This window comes from Dendrobates tinctorius, unplaced genomic scaffold, assembly GCF_039654945.1.
Source record: "Dendrobates tinctorius isolate UK_male_01 unplaced genomic scaffold, ASM3965494v1 ptg000272l, whole genome shotgun sequence".
Lineage (NCBI taxonomy): Eukaryota > Metazoa > Chordata > Amphibia > Anura > Dendrobatidae > Dendrobates > Dendrobates tinctorius.
In genome coordinates this window covers 9,462,003-9,479,257 of record NW_027361939.1, presented here as the reverse complement: position 1 = coordinate 9,479,257, position 17,255 = coordinate 9,462,003, and the positions used below count along the sequence as shown (strand labels likewise).

At 44.7% G+C, this 17,255-nt stretch overlaps 1 long non-coding RNA gene across 1 annotated transcript; it reads right to left on the bottom strand.

Annotated features, from left to right (window-relative positions):
• Positions 1–8,692: 8,692 nt before the first annotated feature.
• Positions 8,693–16,961, bottom strand: LOC141070554 (uncharacterized). Its single transcript, XR_012226670.1, has 2 exons — positions 16,918–16,961; positions 8,693–9,016 (listed from the first exon to the last, which is right to left on the bottom strand). It is a non-coding gene; the product is annotated as an uncharacterized lncRNA (long non-coding RNA).
• Positions 16,962–17,255: the final 294 nt, after the last annotated feature.

The following is a 17,255-nucleotide window of genomic DNA, read 5'->3' as shown; positions in this document are numbered from 1 at the left end:
AAAGTCTCTGTAGTGTCCCTTGCACGTCTCATTTTTAGATGCACCATAGGATCAATACAAATAGTACAAAGTCCTACTGTCTCAAGACGGTTCAAGATTATAGTATCGGCTCCCTGATCCCATAATCTGAGAATCCATGCTAACAAAGGTTCTCCTGATTGCTGCCTGTACCTGATAGCTAATTCTGTTAATTCTCCGGCTGTATAATTCCTAGTTTCCTCGGTCATTGAAGCTTCTGCTCCTGTAGCTGCGTTTCCTGCATCCATCCTATCTCCACTACGCTGTGTGACTTCTCTCCTAGTTTTAGTAGTTACAATCGGTCTGGCTTGCTTTTCTTCCTCATCTGTCTCACTGTCACAGCCATCCCATTCTAGCAAATCTGACCATTTCTCTCGTGCAATCATGGTGCTAATCTATGCAGTACAAATATTTGACACTGGCCGCTGTCTCCTCCTGTGCCTATTCTTATTCACATTTTTCATTACATAAGCTTCAAAATTCCTTTGGATATTGTCATGCTGTTTCATTTGGTCTCTCAAGGCTGATTGCAAGCTAATCCTTTGCTCTATAGCTGTATGCAGCTCTAAATGCAAATTATCTATCTCCTCCTGTAAGCTTTGAGACACTTTCACACAAATCCATCCAACGGCTGCTGCAGCTTTCTGCTCTTTTGAATCATACCTTGAGAGATCAAATTTGGCAGCCACATCCTGGGGATTAGGCAAGCGCTGTCCCTCCATATATTTGTTACATTCCTGTGCCATTGGGGTCCACTTTCCTGGTAACACCCATTCTGGCAAAGATCTGACACTACTCTCAACTGCTTTCCTACTCTTAACAAACTTATTCAATTTTGCAAAAATTTTTATTCAAAACAATCCCACTTCTGACACCAATTTGTATTGTAAGGGTTCCAATGGATTGTGATGAATAAGAAAATGCTCACACAAGAATTGAATTTACTAAATTGATTTACTTAATAAATGAATAAACAATATAAAACTATAAATACATATGCATCAATCAGAAAACAAGCATTATTCATACGTTACATTATTCAGATAGACATCGACCACTCATCCTCCAGGAGGCAAAAGAGAGAGCGAGCACATGTCCTAGTTCTTTTAAATGTCCAGCTAAAAGGTGTGTCCAGCCCCACCATGTGGGGAATGGAATGATGTCACAAGTCTATTGTCCATTGGCTATAAACACATCCCCTCAATACCTGTTTTAACCAGTATATAATACAGGAAGCTAGAGAAGGGGGCCTCATGTGTGCCACATGGCAGAAATACAGCAAGCTGGAGGAGGGGCTTCGGAGTACAGGATAACATCCTTGGGAACGTTTACACACCCAATCTAATTAGGGTAGTTGCCTTGAATATCAATGGTCCTTTGTTGATGGATAAACAAATGACCAGTAATTTACATTCCTTTATTTTAAGTAAGTTTCAGTGACCTTTTGCTTACCTCCCTGGAAGGATACAGTATATATTATATTAAACTGATTGAAACAATTAAAAATAACTCATAGTATACATTGTGGTATTATTTGGTCACTATGTGATGGTAATATATGGTCTGGTCATGGTGTGACTGTATTTCTCCCTTGTACTGTATGTGGTAGTATTCGGTCACTTAGTGATGGTAATATATGATCTGGTCATGGTGCATCTGTAATTTTCCTTCGTATATGGTAGTATTCGGTCACTATGTGGTGGTAATATGTGGTCTGGTCATGTTGTGACGGACGGTATTTGCCCCTTGTATGTGGTATTAATGGTCATTTAGAAAAAATGTATGTGACTCATTCCCTTAAAGAAAAATACATAAAAATATACCTAAAAAGACTATTGAATATTTTAAGGAATGTTTAATAGGTTAGAGTAGAGTAGGGCCTGGCCAAAAGAGTCTACCTTGTTGTGGTGGCGGCTTAAAAATTCTTTTGGCCAGAACCAAGACTGCTGGTTATGAATGTGATATGGTGTTTGATGGGAACTGTTAATGTGTGATTGGTGAGGACGTGGTGCAGAAATTGCGTTTTTCCAAGAGTGGGCAGTGGGACTGTGGAAGGTTCGAAGGGTGGGGTGGAGCATGGGTAGAGTCTCAAGGGGGCCCGAAAATTTTGCCAGTATGGGACCTCGAAATTCCTAGTGGCAGTCCTGACTCCTATGAACGCCAAAACAGGTCGTTAATCACCTTACAAATCAGCAGAAACTCTTGTTTTTAGGGTGCTATGATTTTTAAGGCAGTTTAAAAATAATCTTTATTGATGCACCTACCCTATGTAGACATGAAATGTGCTGCTGAGAACATGATTTTCAGAATGATCGCATTAACGATAGAATTGTGGTCGGCTGATCTAAACAGGTCATTAACCCCTTAGGGCAAACTGACGTTCCTGTATGTTAAAACTGAGGTCCGCATGTGTGGAGGAGCTGAGCCAGAGCCACATGCAGCAGATCATGGCTGTGTTATACTGGTGGCATCTGCCAGTTACAGCAATTAAGAGAATTGAGTAAAATATATATATTTTTAAATGGAAAAAAAATCTCAATTTAAATCACTTCTATTTTCTCAGTTTAAAAATAAATAAATAAATAAAAACATATCTGGCATCACACACATCCATGAAAGTTTGGTCTATCAAGTATAAAATGTAGTGCAGCGGGGTTGGTGCAGTGTGACAGACAGGCAGTGACCACAGGAAAGTTCACAACAAAACATGTCTAATGTCCAAACTCACACAGTGCACAGCACGCAGTATCTTCCAGATCACAGCCGGGAAGCAAGACAGTCAGCAACCGATGTCCGTGGGCGACTGTACGCTGATGGTGCCAGGCCTTTTAGCTCCGCTTGACCCTGCGTTGCGTCATACAGGTTGAGCTCTGCAGAGCCTTCTGCTCTGCCTGCTTGCAAGACCAAAACTGACACATCCAAAGGAAACGGACCGCCCCACTACTATCCTGTAGTCCATTTCAAAAATAAGGCCGGAGTCACACTACAGCGAGATACGGCCGAGTCTCGCAGGTTAAAACCAAGCTCTGGCATCGGCACTCCGGAGCGGAGCATGCAGCTGCATGTATTGCTGTGCGGCTGCACGCTCCGCTCCGGAGTGCCGGCGCCAGAGCTTGGTTTTAACCTGCGAGACTCGGCCGTATCTCGCTGTGTGTGATCCCGGCCTAAAAGCCGATAGCAGGTTTTCTTAAATCTGCTTTGGACAAATAGCCTGCCCAAGACCAACACTTACTTCTATTCTGCCTTGCAATCACAGCTATGCTTGTGACTGCAATGCACTTCCACGGCCTCCATATGCTTCTTTGCACATCCTGGGGGACACATAGTGACCCTCGCATTTAACACCGGTCACTGCCTCACAAAAAGTAATCAAAAGTAATTGTAAACATCGCAGGGCACAGAGATAAAAAAGAAATACCAGAATTGTTGCTTTTCGGTTGCTGCACCTCTCTTAAAAAAACCCCCCAAAAAACGTAATTAAGATGTATGTACCCAAAAATGACATCAGTAGAAATATCGGCTCACCAAGACAAAATCAAGCTCTCAGGCAGGCCAATTGCTGGGAAAAAAGAAATGGGTCTCAGAAAACGGAGGCTGTATTTTTTGCACCATTTCATCTCACTTAGAATTTTTTCCTGTTTTTCAGTGCATTGTATGAATGATGTAATTCAACTACAATTCATCCCGCTAAAATAAAAATCAAGCCCTCGGAGCAGCTAGGTTGATGGAAAAAGAAAAAAAGTTATAGCTCTTGGAAAAAGTGGACAGTGCAAAAATTAAAAATTGTCTGACCCTTACGGGATTAAACAACCACCAATCAGATGGTATATAACCGATCGGCTGTGGTTTACTGGCCGTGGTGTGAACCAAGCCTTAGCTGCTGGCCTGTATAAATAACTACCCCTCCATGGCTTAGCACACTGCCTCCCTATTAGTCTAACATATCACCTCCTATTTTATATTGCATAATTACCTAAACACAAATGTCTGGGCCTCTGGGATTTCCTAATTAAATGATTGCTTCTTCTATCCAACATCATCCTTAATTACAGCAATTCACACGTCTTTCTGCCTCAACATCCACCATTCACCCCATAATAGTTTCTGTGGAGGGCATTGCTGTCCTGCGGAGTTGGCACCACGTTGTGCAGGTACTTGCTCCAGATGAGAAAACTGTAAATGTATGAAATCTCAAGGGATGAGAGAAATACGTCAGAGAATAGCGATTAAATATTTTACATTAATAACGTTTGTAATTAAAAATACAAATGTCTTATCTGTGTATTTTAGCATAAAAGAGCCCTATGCTGAGCTGTGCAGTCAGAACTCCCGAATGATTCCAGATCAAATATATGTGCCTATGGCTATGGATTGCCGGGTGCTAATAAGTCAATATGCTTATTGCTGCAAAAAGCTAAAAATGTGCACTCTCCCATGTGATCAAGTACTAGAGGTGGTGCGTCAACCAGTGAGAGGTGTCAACTGGGACAAACTGCTTCTACACAAGGACTGCAGATGGATTCACCATCTGTATGTAAGGGGGTGAGATAGGATTACCTCCTTGCTTCCCTTCCTCTAATTGTTTTTCATGTGTTGATGTTTACATATGCTAATGTTGGTAATGTCTATGATTAATATTTGCGGCATTGCTACATAGTAATACGTATTATCGCTCACACTTATGGTACTGCCACATTCATACATGTGTTACCATTCTTTGAAGAACTGTATTATGTTATGTTGTGTTCCTTTAGTGTAATACTGTGCATAATATAATGTGATAATGTGTACTAATGTTCATGTACAGTTTAGGGTAAGTGAAGTGTATCCTTGTGGGTTTCACCTGGAGGCAGGTGGGAACTGAAAGAACAAGTCATGTATGGCCGCGTCCATCGGGATTGTCTGAAGAAGGCTGACGAGATGGAGAAGTGGGAAATGGGAATCAGACAGGCAGTGGGAAGCAGAGCTCTTCCCGGCGGAGTCCAAATTTTTTCAACCTCTGGAGCCATTATGGGAGAACAGGGAGTCTCTCTCTCAACCTCCAGAACCAAGGGCTACAGTGCTGCACCTCTTGGAGTCATGGCATACGGCTGCCAGTGCGGAGGAAGACCACAGCCACGGGACTGGGGTGTACAAGATGTTCTACAGGGAGGTGGTGAGTACACCCGGACTGAGACTCCGCAGGGTTTGGCCCGCCCCTTACTCGTCTACTTCTGAAAGTGGTCCCTGGGATGCATTGCTCAGTTGCCGAGTGCGGGGGACCACAACCGGGGCCAACACGAGCATACGAGTGGACGTTCCTTGTTCTGTCCGGGCGGTGGAGCACCCGTTCCCGTCCACATTTCAGTTTGGCATTGTTGCTGCTGCCCTGCCCAGATGGGTCTTGAAGTCCGCGGCTGCGGAATTGTCTTCGGCCTGTACCAGGGTGTGGAAGCCGGAAAAGAGCAAAGATGACATGGTGCTCTTCCCAGAGTCGGTGCAGGACCAAACATCAGCCGGCACCCGGGAGCCTGATGGTGCTACTATGGTGCAGTCTGCATCCTCTGTGGCTGCAGAGATGACATCTGGAAAAAAAAAGCGACACGCGGTGCGTACCATTGAACTTGGTAAAATAAAAAAAATGTTCTGCTTGTTGCATCCCTATTGGAGCTGGGACTGTTCTGCGTCCCTTTGGGCACTGTAGCCCTTAAAGAAGAAAATCCCGCCTGCGGTAAGCGGGCGAAGTGCGGCTTTTAACAACGTTGAAGGTGAAGCATTGTTCGTATTATTTTTGTTGTTTGTGTGTTTTTTTGGCCTAGAAGAATGCGAGCTAGACGAATTATATGGAGCCCATGAACTCTTTTTGTTTTGTTGCACCCATTTTGCTGGAAAAAGGAGAGGACTGTGTTCTTAATCGGAGACCACTGGAAAGACTGTACTCCCCTCAAAGGAAGGGGGAGCTCCTGTCCTAGAACTGCTGTCTCACTTGTGGGAAATGTAAATACGTACTATTCACTGCTAATGATGAAGGTCTCTAACCCCTGGAAGACTGGGAACCAGGAATGTTACCTGTGCATCATGAATTGCGGTGCGTACCGGATACGGCTTAAACTAAGCCAAGTGACTTGCATTTTGTACGATTAGGAAAATTTTAAAGCTTGAATCATGCCTGTTAAGGGCTGGTGGAACGCACCAAATAATGAAGATGGTATATGGTGCGTTCGCAGCCCAGGGTCCAACGTGCAGAGATGTAAACTGCAGCTAGGCAGTCACGAATGGGATATAACAGGTGGTAGCCAGACACCGGCATGTAACCTCTGACCTGGTGCGTGCAAGGGCAGACTCTGTTACTTCACAGAGTCTGTACTAGCCGGCGTATAAGCGTGACCTGTTAAGCGTCACAGGTCACAACTCAGTGTAAACTACCGCTCTGAGCGGGTACAATGTCTACCCTGGTGGTCGCCACTAACCCGCATAAAAATGGTGCTGCAAAGCGCACGTATTTGCGCACGGCGCCACTCTGGCAGACACTGCGATATCAACGGTATGTGAAGCCTGTATTGACCGATGCCCACAGGTGCTACAGGAAGGAGAGCTGACTACACTGGGGCGCTAAGCAGTGCTAGTGCTAGGTGCTAACTCTGACTCTAAGACCCTAACTCATGCGTATCAAAGGGAGGGAGTCTTAATGAGTCAATCACCAGTCACACACACCACTAAACAATATAGAATCAATGTCTATCATAGCGCATGGCGGGGTGGCCATGCAAACCTTTTATAGCAGCGTCCTTCCGGGACCTTCCTGATGGTCCAATCCGAGCTGGAGAAGCACCTGAGCATGTGACCTCCGATCTCCAATGAGATCGTCCCACGTGCATGCTCAGAGAACCGAAAGGAGGACTTAGTCCCTGGAGTTGTTCGCTGCTGACCAGCATGCGTTGCAATAGCTGGACCAGAGGTGGCAGCAGCAACCAAACCCACAAAGCTAGTCTAAGCAAAGCACCGAGATCGACGAGTCTGCTGAGAAGGCTCCTCTGTGGCTGGAGAGGAATGGGAGACCACTGAAGTCAAGGCTCGGGATTCCTGCTGTGCAGCGACAGAAACCCGATGCCTAACAATGCCTTGGTCGAGGACGACCAAGTTCAAGGAAAGAGAGAGTGTAAATGGGTGAGATAGGATTGCTTCCCTTCCCCTAAATGTTTGCCATGTGTTGATGTTTACAGATGCTAATGTTTGTAATGTCTATGATTAATATTTGAGGTACTGTTACATAGTAATATGTATTATCGCTCACACTTATGGTACTGCCACATTCATACATGTGTTACCATTCTTTGAAGAACTGTATTATGATGTGTTCCTTTAGTGTCATACTGTGTATAATATAATGTAATAATGTGTACTAATGTTCATGTACAGTTTAGGGAAAGTGAAGTGTATCCTTTTGGGACATTAGAGGAGGAGCCCCTTAGTACTATAGTTCTTATAGATAAGGGTAGGTGTAGTTCCTTTGTGGGCCACTAGATGGGGGCATACTAGTGTGCACTGTAGGTATAGTTTATAGTATGGTTATAGGGGGTTAAGTGAAGGAGGGGCTGCCGGGTGGTAAGACAGGAGTTTCTAGGAAGTTAGGTCAGACGGGGCCAGGGTGCCAGAAGTGTCCACATGGGTTATAGGCTCAGACAGCTTGGCAGCCACATAACGTTATATCAATGCAGCCCATGTTATCCACGGCCATTGTGCATCATAGCAGTGGGCCAGAACTGGTAAGGAAAGATGTGGCAACTCATCACCTGGGCGGATGACTTTAGGGCAGGAGTCAGTTGGACTAAGGAGATGAGGGAAGTTGGAGCTTCGACGAGAATGGTACAGATGGACCACATGCTTTACCATAGGAAGCCAAACCTGGTGACTAATGATTTAGAGTCTGGGGCGAAACAGGCAGAAGGAATTGTCATCATGGTGGGGTTAGGTCAGGAAGGAACTGGAGAGCAGTCTAGGATGGTCTGGTCTGGGCGTGTGCTGCACAGAAGCGACAGTAAAGCAGGGAAAGATGAGGAAACAAGTGAATTCCATGATATGCCAACTGTGGATGTAACGTGTGAAGAATTAAATAAAGAGAAAGTTCAAGTTATCCTAGACTGTGTCTCCATTACTGGGGGTCGCCTGGAAGACGGACCGTCGCCACCTGGGAAGTGCACGGGGGGACCTTGAATTTGGAGATGCAGGAACGCTGTAGAATACAGTTTTCTGTAGGGGAAGGTCGGGACACAGATGCTTCAGTATCTTTGGTCACTACTATAGTCCTGGCCTCCCCTTACATGTGCTCCTTACAACCGTTGGATTTAAATTAATCTTATTCTTGCTTTATTGAGGACTAGGACTAGACTGGCCATACATATTAGATTTGACCGATTACTTGGTCGACCACCATCTCAGCCAATGATCCTATACACACACACACCAGCGCTTCTTCAGCCCAACTCTCCTACATCTTATCTCAAGGACAATAATGTGATCGTCAATCCAAAATCAGACATGCATGTTCTATATTACATCTCCCCCAACCATCAGTGGGTTGATTCCACCATACAAGTACCAAACAATTTCAATGGGTCCCTCAACATTAGTCATATACAGTATGTATGGGGTAACGAGAATGGAAGAAAAATAATTGGTGCTCACCACTGGCGCATTAGTTTGTACTTTTTATTTCCAAAATCATATGGGAATATATTGTATATTTAGGACACAAAGACTTAAATGTTTTGCATCTAATTATGCTTCATCTGACCCTTACCACCACATCTGATGTTCTCTTTTAACAAGGTTTGCATACTCCGGCCTCTTGTACCAGGGCCGGAACTATCGGGAATGTCACCATTGTTGCCGGGGAAGACTACGCGTGAGGAGACCAGAATATGTTGCTGCCGTTAAAAGACGGTGCTTCACTTTTCTTCAGGACCAGTTCGGGAGCTTTGCACGTCACCTACGACGCCACCGTTGGATCTTCCAGCCTCTGCCATCCGGGAAACACAGACTGATAAGTTAACCTCTACTATTACTCTATTGTGGTATATTCCTTGTAAATCTATATTATCTCTCTTTGCGTGGAAATTCAATGCTACTGCTATTCCTTATAAAATACCCATTAACTCTTGCTCTGCCTCCTGCTTGTCACTGCATTCCGCGTTCTTGCTAGCACCTTACATAACTGTGTGCTTTGACATGCATCGTATACACCTACTGGAGGCAGAAACCCAGACGTAGTAGACTGCATTTGAGTGTGCACCTATAGTAGCTGTATACGCCCGAAAATGTATCACCAAAGAACACACAGTGACTCCATTGGCACCATTATAGTCAATGGCCCTATTGTCGCATACATCAGAATCCTGTTTTGCAAAAGTAAGCCTCAACAATACTACTGAATGTGAGACAAATGGCAGTGTGAAATGGCCATTACCGAGGCTTTTTTTAATTAGGATTTAAGGTACCAGCTGTCTGCTGTGACCTGTGGGATAAAGCAGCAGTAAGGCTAAATTTACACTTGCATATAGCTGGTCTGTGGATGGCTGCGTACTTACTCCTTTAAGCTCCGCCTATGTTCCGCCTACTTCCGCATTCATACTGCGTTGTCCTGCATGCCTATCTTTAACATTGGGTACGCAGGGACATGTGTTGTATGCGGATGCGTCCACATGCTGCGTTTTGACGTGCTTGCCGACTGCACAGAAATGCAACATGTTGCATTCCTGTGTGGTCGACGGTTGCTACAACTGAGTGTTAACACACTCCGCCGTCTTGCCACCACCTCACATAGAGCGACCGCTCTGACCCTGGCTAACCTAAAGGCATAAGTGACCATTACCTAATTCAGGACAGGCCTTAGTTCAGAACTACTACGGCGACTTATGTGATCAAGGTCTTGAATGACCGAAACGTCATTCTGTCGCAATCACTATAAGAGCACTTGCTTTCAATAAATTTCACTAATAAGCAAATACTCCTTAAGTGTATGTGTGCAGTGATTCTAATAGACATTTATGTGGGACTCATGAGCCTCCTTCACTAGCACCATACCCCCGTACCTATCGTGTGCTAGCCATTGAATCTCATACTAATGTTAAAGATAGGTACGCATGACAACACAGGACACGTGCGGAAGTAGGCGGAGCTTAAGGTAGGATGTACGCAGCCATCTGCAGATCAGCCATATGCAAGTGTGAACTTAGCCTTAGTGTTCAATTTTTAGGAAAAGCAAAGCATTAAATCATGGACTAGGCAGGTCATATTCTCCTACTAGTAAATCTGGGTTCTCACTCATCAATGGAGGTCCTCAACGAGTGATCCAATCTAATAACTAAGAATTCCTATTGTATGGTAAAGGAAATATATATATCTTTTCACCGTGTTAGCCAGTAGATAGAAGAATATTTAGAATTGAGAGTCCTAAGTGGTTGATAGCTTTTAATGGCTAACTGAAAAGATGGTAACACATTGCAAGCTTTCGAGACTACTCAGGTCTCTTCATCTGGCTAGACTAATACAACATCTGAAGAATCACATATTTATCTTGTGTATAAAAATGTGATTCTTCAGATGTTGTATTAGTCCAGCCTGATGAAGAGACCTGAGTAGTCTTGAAAGCTTGCAATGTGTTACCATCTTTTCAGTTAGCCATTAAAAGCTATCAACCACTTAGGACTCTCAATTCTAAATATTATTGTATGGTAATGGAGGATGTGGCATACTTTCTTGGCATTTCTCATATTTACCTGTATAATTATTGGTAGAAGATATTTTTACCATTCTGAGGTAGAGAAGACCCATGGACCAGGCTGCCTTTGTACTCTTAGGCTAGTTTCACACTAGCGTTTATGAGCGCAGCGACGGCCTGCGCACGGCCGCCGCTAAGCCCCGCCCCCTGCCGCCCCCGCCGGTAGCTCCGCCCACGGCGCATGACGCTGCATGCGCCCTGCGTCCCCTATCTTTATCACAGGGGGCGCAGGCCGTGCGCAGTATGCGTTTGGCGGCGCATGCGCCTTTTTGACGGTGCACCGACGCAACCAAACTGCAGCAGGTTGCGTTTGGCGCAGGTCGGCGCACCGTCAAAAGGACGCATGCGCTGCCAAACGCATACTGCGCACGGCCTGCGCCCCTAGTGATAAAGATAGGGGATGTAGGGCGCATGCAGCGTCATGCGCCGGTGGGCGGAGCTACCGGCGGAGGCGCGGCAGGGGGTGGGGCTTAGCGGCGGCCGTGCGCAGGCCGTCGCTGCGCTCATAAACGCTAGTGTGAAACTAGCCTTAACTGCTCCATTTTGAAATAAAGCAATCTTTTCTACAATAATTATTTGAAAAGTAGCTGTACAGCCTGATTGCTCCTGCTCTTACGTCAGATTTTTTTTGCTGGATCCAGAAACATTAATTTTTCAGATGAATCCTACAATTTATTAACAGAAAAGCGGATCAAGACACATTTAGATTTCCAGAGGCTGGAAATGTTATATCCGCAAAAGAATAATATTGCCTGCTTTCCGTCTGTTTTAGACTCCATCTGGATGTGGCTGAGAGAAATGTGGAGCACAAGAAAATCCTATTATTGCATGTGCCAGGTAAGGGTACACCAGAGACCTCTGAAGTTTAGCTGACTGGCACATAGCTGGCATGGAGCTTGAGGGGCAGGTGATGGAAAATGTAACATCAAGCCACTAGTGATGTGTGAGCATTAAAATGCTCGGGTGCTCATTGCCCGAGTCGAGCAAATAGTAATGCTTGGGTGCTTGACCCGAGTAACGAGTATAATGAAAGTCAATGGGAAACTCAAGCATTTTTACGGCGGCCTTCCCCCTGTAGGTCTGGAGGGGTTTAAAAATAGCTGAAATCAATGGAAACAGAACAAAAATGACATGGGAACAGCATGTGGAAGATGTTTGGAAGCATCTCTGACTCAGGTCGCTGCTGGGAGCAATGCTGTCAGAATATTCTGCCACCTTTACGGACTGACAATAAAACATACAAATCTGAAGACAAAATGGATTTTACTGGATAAAATGTTAAGAAACATTCTTTCCAGGTTAATAACTTGTATGTAAAGCAAAATAAATAAGAAAAAAAATGCTCCTCCACTCTTTGGGCTATGTTCATACGCAGTGTTTTTAACACATTTACATTGCTTTCAATGGTGTGTGAGATATGGTTGGACACATCCTGTTCAATTTATTAAGGATTGTCTCTGAAAGTCACAACATTTGTTGAGCACCATCAGGCGTCCCTTACTATTGTTAGAGGGCCTGCAGTCAGCCCTCAGAATTGTTTGAGGGCCATCTGATGACCCTCACTATTTCCAGAGGGTCATCAGGCAGCCCTCACTCTAATTTTAGAGGGCCAGCAGCCAGCCGTCACTAAACATGTTTGGAGGACCAGCAGACGGCTGTGCTTTGCATTGCTATATATATTGCTACAGCAATATAATTTATCCGTCTGAGGTGGGCATATTTTCTATTTTGCATTACAACAGAAAAGTTTGACACTTGGAGGGCCAGCAGGCGGCCCTCACAATATATAGAGGGTCAGCAGGTGTCATGTGGACAGATGAGACAAAGATAGAGCTTTTTTGTAAAACATATCATTCTACTATTTACTGTAAATGGAATGAAGCCTACAAATAATAGAAAACAGTTGTTACAGTCAAATATGGTAGAGGTTCAAAGATAATCCCTGCTTAGATGCCTGTAATATGCTATTACTTCTGCCACACCTCACCCTAGATTAATTCCAGACAAGAGATGTATTATTGTACAATATAGAAGGGATTTGTACTGACCCTGAAAATTTTTTTTCTTGTACATGACAGCAACAAACTATGGAGGAACGCAAGTAAAACTGGCAGCTTTGATGAATTTCTGAGCACAGATTACCATAAAAAACATGAATCTGTCAATTAGTGCATGGAAAAAAGCTGCAGCAAGGATTATAATTTATACGGTAATAATCCCTGACTAGATGCCTGTAATATGCTATCCCTACTGCCACAGCTCACCGTACACGAATTTCAGATAAGAGCAGTATTATTAGAGAATATAATCTATTTTAATTAGCCCTCAAAAAAGCCATTAGTTTAATGTAGCAGCATCAAGAACTGTTATTTCATCAACCCTGCTGCGGGATATAGTGGAGCATTTTGCATCTACTCAGCCTGATATGGAGGAGACCAGGATCTTCTGTACATACTGTACAAAGTCTCCTGTCCTTGCTGTAAAATCCTGTATGCAGGGATGCCAAATATTAGGAGGCAATAAAATACCCTTTTGAAGAGGCATCGTGGAGGGCCTCAAAACATTTTTTTCCCATTATTAAGTAGTGGGTATCCTAGACTGGTAATGCACATGCACAAGTGCATGGGCTGAAAAACATTTACCACTGGAGGGTATACATATATACCAAAGAATGATACATGTAGGTCTTTTAAAATTCCTAATGCGGCATCATAAACACCCTTAAAAAATTTATAGCTAGGGTATCATGATCACCCTGTTGATATATGGTGGTGGAGGAGGAGGAGAAGGATGAGGACGACACAAAAAAGAAGAAATCCTGAATGTTTACCCATGTTTGGGTTGGAAAGGGTGCATGGGAATAGACAAGAAACGCCCCCCCCACTGGATTTGAGTTTATGTTCCGCTGCTGTTATCCTATGGTCTTGAGAAGTCTGGACCAATCCAGCCCTTGTTCATTTTTATAAATGTAAAATAGCGACAGGGTTGTAGTCATGTCAGCACAATCCATACTGTGCCGGCCTCTGTTTCTTCCCTGCTGTGTCCTCCATTCTTCCTTGCGTTCAAAAGACAGGAGGCAGAGTCCAAAGCAACTTTAAACAAAATGGATTTATTTTCTTCAGGACATAGCACATCTATAACACTTCCAGCACATTTGTCACAGTACCAGCAATGCATTTTCTTTGTCTTTCCCTAACTTCTTCTTCTTCACAGGAATAGGTCACAAAGATATAACGGGATGAGGAGCCCGGTGAAAACGTGGCTCCAATATATCTCCCTGAAAGCGACTTTGTCCCAGACTCAGAAATACTATCTACTGGGTCATCCACCCCTGCCCACGCACTTTCACGGTGGCCCACTCTAACTTCTTATACCCAAACTTCTTCTGTAAATTCTTCACTCTTCACTACGTTGCTGTGGATACTGTGCTCTTAACTCTTCTCTTCTTCCTTTATACTTCCACTCTTTCCTTGGATGGCTGGGCTTCTACTTCAGAATGTTTCGTGGTAACTAAGCAGCCTAGGCCAGAGGCCACCTGAGTAGCACACAGGGGTCTATCCCTGACTGACTATATCCAGGAAATCTCTCTACCTTATTCCCCAGCTACCCCTCCTAGTATTAACCTCTAAGTGTCCTACATCTAAACCTTATTATGCAGTGTACTGAGTGACCCCATCTAGTGGCCCTTTTCCTAAATGCACTGTCCCTATCTTACATATAGTACAAAGATAGGAAAATATGACACAATGCAATATATTACAATTAGGTACAGGTAAATGTACATAGCAGCATGAACATTTAAAGAGACTAAGTTATAATATCCCCAGCTATAAAACCCACTCTGACAAAATGCTAGTGGCAGGGCAGGCCAGGACCTCCAAGGCGTAAAGAGACAGTTTATGCCACATGTTTAGCTTGGATACCCAATAGTTGTAAGACACAGAGGAATCACGGAGGACGCTGGTTCAGTCAGCAAGGTACTCCTTCAGCATCCTCCAAAATATTTCTCTCCTTGTCAGAGTATCCCACGCATCAGGGCCTGGGCACTGAGAGGGTCTGAGAAAACTGTCCCAAGGCTTTGAGAGTATCCCCCTGCTTCTTCTGCATCTGGTGAGTGTCTCCCTCATCTCTACTGCTTGGTTGTCCAAGGAACTGTGACTCCTGCTGCTAACATTGTCAGATGGGAATTTTTTAAACAATTCTTCAGCTGGGGCCTTCTGGTACTACATTTTATTAGAACTCTCCGTCACGGGAAGGAGAGATGGAAAGTTCTCCTTGTAGCGTGGATCTAGAAGGATGGCCAACCAATAAATAGTGCTGACCAAAATGCGCACAATGTGAGAGTCACAGGAAAGGCAGCAGAACATAAACTCAGCCAAGTGTGCTAGACCGCCAACAGCCAAGTCTTCCCTGTCCCCTCTGACGTCCTCTTCCTTATCCTCCTCCTTGTCCTCTCTCTCCTCCTCATCTTCAGGTCATCCACACTGAACAGACGGGACAAACATGGTGTGGATAGTACCATGTGTAGCGCAGGCAACCATCTTTTGTTCTTCCTCCTCATTATCACCCAATGAGCGTTGCGAAGATGAGATGAGGCTGGACTGTGTAGCATCACCTTGTATAGTTTCTTGTTCCATCTCAACTTGCTCTGCCTGCAAAGCCTCCTCTATAATTGTGAGCAGAGAGCATTTCAGTAGACAGAGAAGCGTGATGGTGACCCTGATTATGTCATCTTCGCCGCTCACCATCTTGGTCGAGTCCTTAAAGTTTTGGAGAACCGCACAGATGTCAGACATATATGCCCACTCATCAGCTCTTATATGTGGAGGCTGACCAGAATACCGATGGACATGTTGTAGCTGGTATTCAACTATTGCCCTCTGCTGTTCACAAAGCCTTACCACCATATGTAAGATTGAGTTCCATTGTGTGGTGACATCGCACACCAGTCGATGAGCTGGAAGATACAAACACTGCTGCATTACTGCCAACGTACTTTCACAAGTAGCTCAGGCAGATCTTGGTAGGTTTTGATAAACCTCTGAACCACCACGTCGAGCATGTGGGCCAGGCATAGTACATATCCAATGTTTCCAAGCTTCAGAGCCGCCACCATGTTAATGCAATGTCACACACGACCATGACTGGTTGTAGGTTCACAGGTTCAGGGGAAGAGCCACTGTTCAGTCTGGTATGTTAGACATTTCAACAACTCCGCAGCGGTGTATGGTTTGTCACTGAAGCAGATTAGCTTCAGCAGAGCCTGTTGCCGCTAGGCCGAGGTAGTGCTGCAGTGCTTTGCAACTGATGTTGATGTTTTGGAGATTGAGGGTGACTAGGATCAAGAGGTATACAAACTGTTGTAGAAGGTGGGGGAAACCCTGATTGAACCAAGGCCCACAATACTCAGTGTTGGTAGCACATGTTCAGTCCCAGGGTCCAACTGGGTCACGGCTTCCTCAATGTTCACCCATGTTCACCATCAGGGAAATGTATCATCCCTGGTCACAAGCACTTGTGTCCTTGGTTAAGTGGACCCTGTCAGTAATAGCATTGGTCAGGGCTTGCGATGGCACACTGGGAGAAATCGTGGCGACTGGTGACCGAGTTCCAAGGTATGTCTGCCTCCATGAGGTTGTGAAAAGCTTCTTTCTCCACAAGCTTAAACAATAACATTTCCAGGGCAAGTAGTCTGGAAATGTGGCCATTTAGTATTGTGGCCTATGGGTGGGTAGCTGCGTATTTATGCTTGTTTTCCAAGGACTGGGATAGGGACAACTGAATGCTGAGCTGGGACAAAGACATGGTTACTGAGGGTGATTACAAGTGTACCACGAAAGGCGCAGGGTGGAAGGCATCTTCACCTGCATCATGGACATGGGATTTATGATGCTAGTCACTTCTCATGGCCAAGCCATGAGTCAGAGTACTCATGCAGTCCAAGGTCAGAAGATAGGAGGGTACATCATAAACAGAAGGAAGTGACAAAAGCTTACTCAGGTAACTTTCTGAGGTCAGAATACTAGGAGACTAATGGATCAGAGCAGAAGGGGTTAAACAGATGAATAGTAAGAATGAGGTCCAAGGTCAAGCAACAGAAAGCTCAATCATACAAAACTCAAGGCACATAGAGAACAAACCTCACTTAGCTGAATGTACGTCTGGCAGCGGTCTGGAAGAGGTCTGGAAGAAACAGCTCTGTTAAATAGCATGGCAATCACCTGGGATAATCAACACTTGGAGACAGCCGTCGCAACCTAGTCTCAGATTGCACAGTTGAACTGTCAGTCAACACACTGACAGCTTCAGCACGCCCCTGTACCAGACTGGATGGCTAAACTGTCAATAACTGCACCCCATACACACTGAGGTGTGGAACTGTGACAGGATAAGTGTAGACATAGAACTGGGGATGTGGCAGTGGTGTCAACTGTAGATATTGTTTATGCACCCTGGATTTCGGCCCAACTATGCCAGA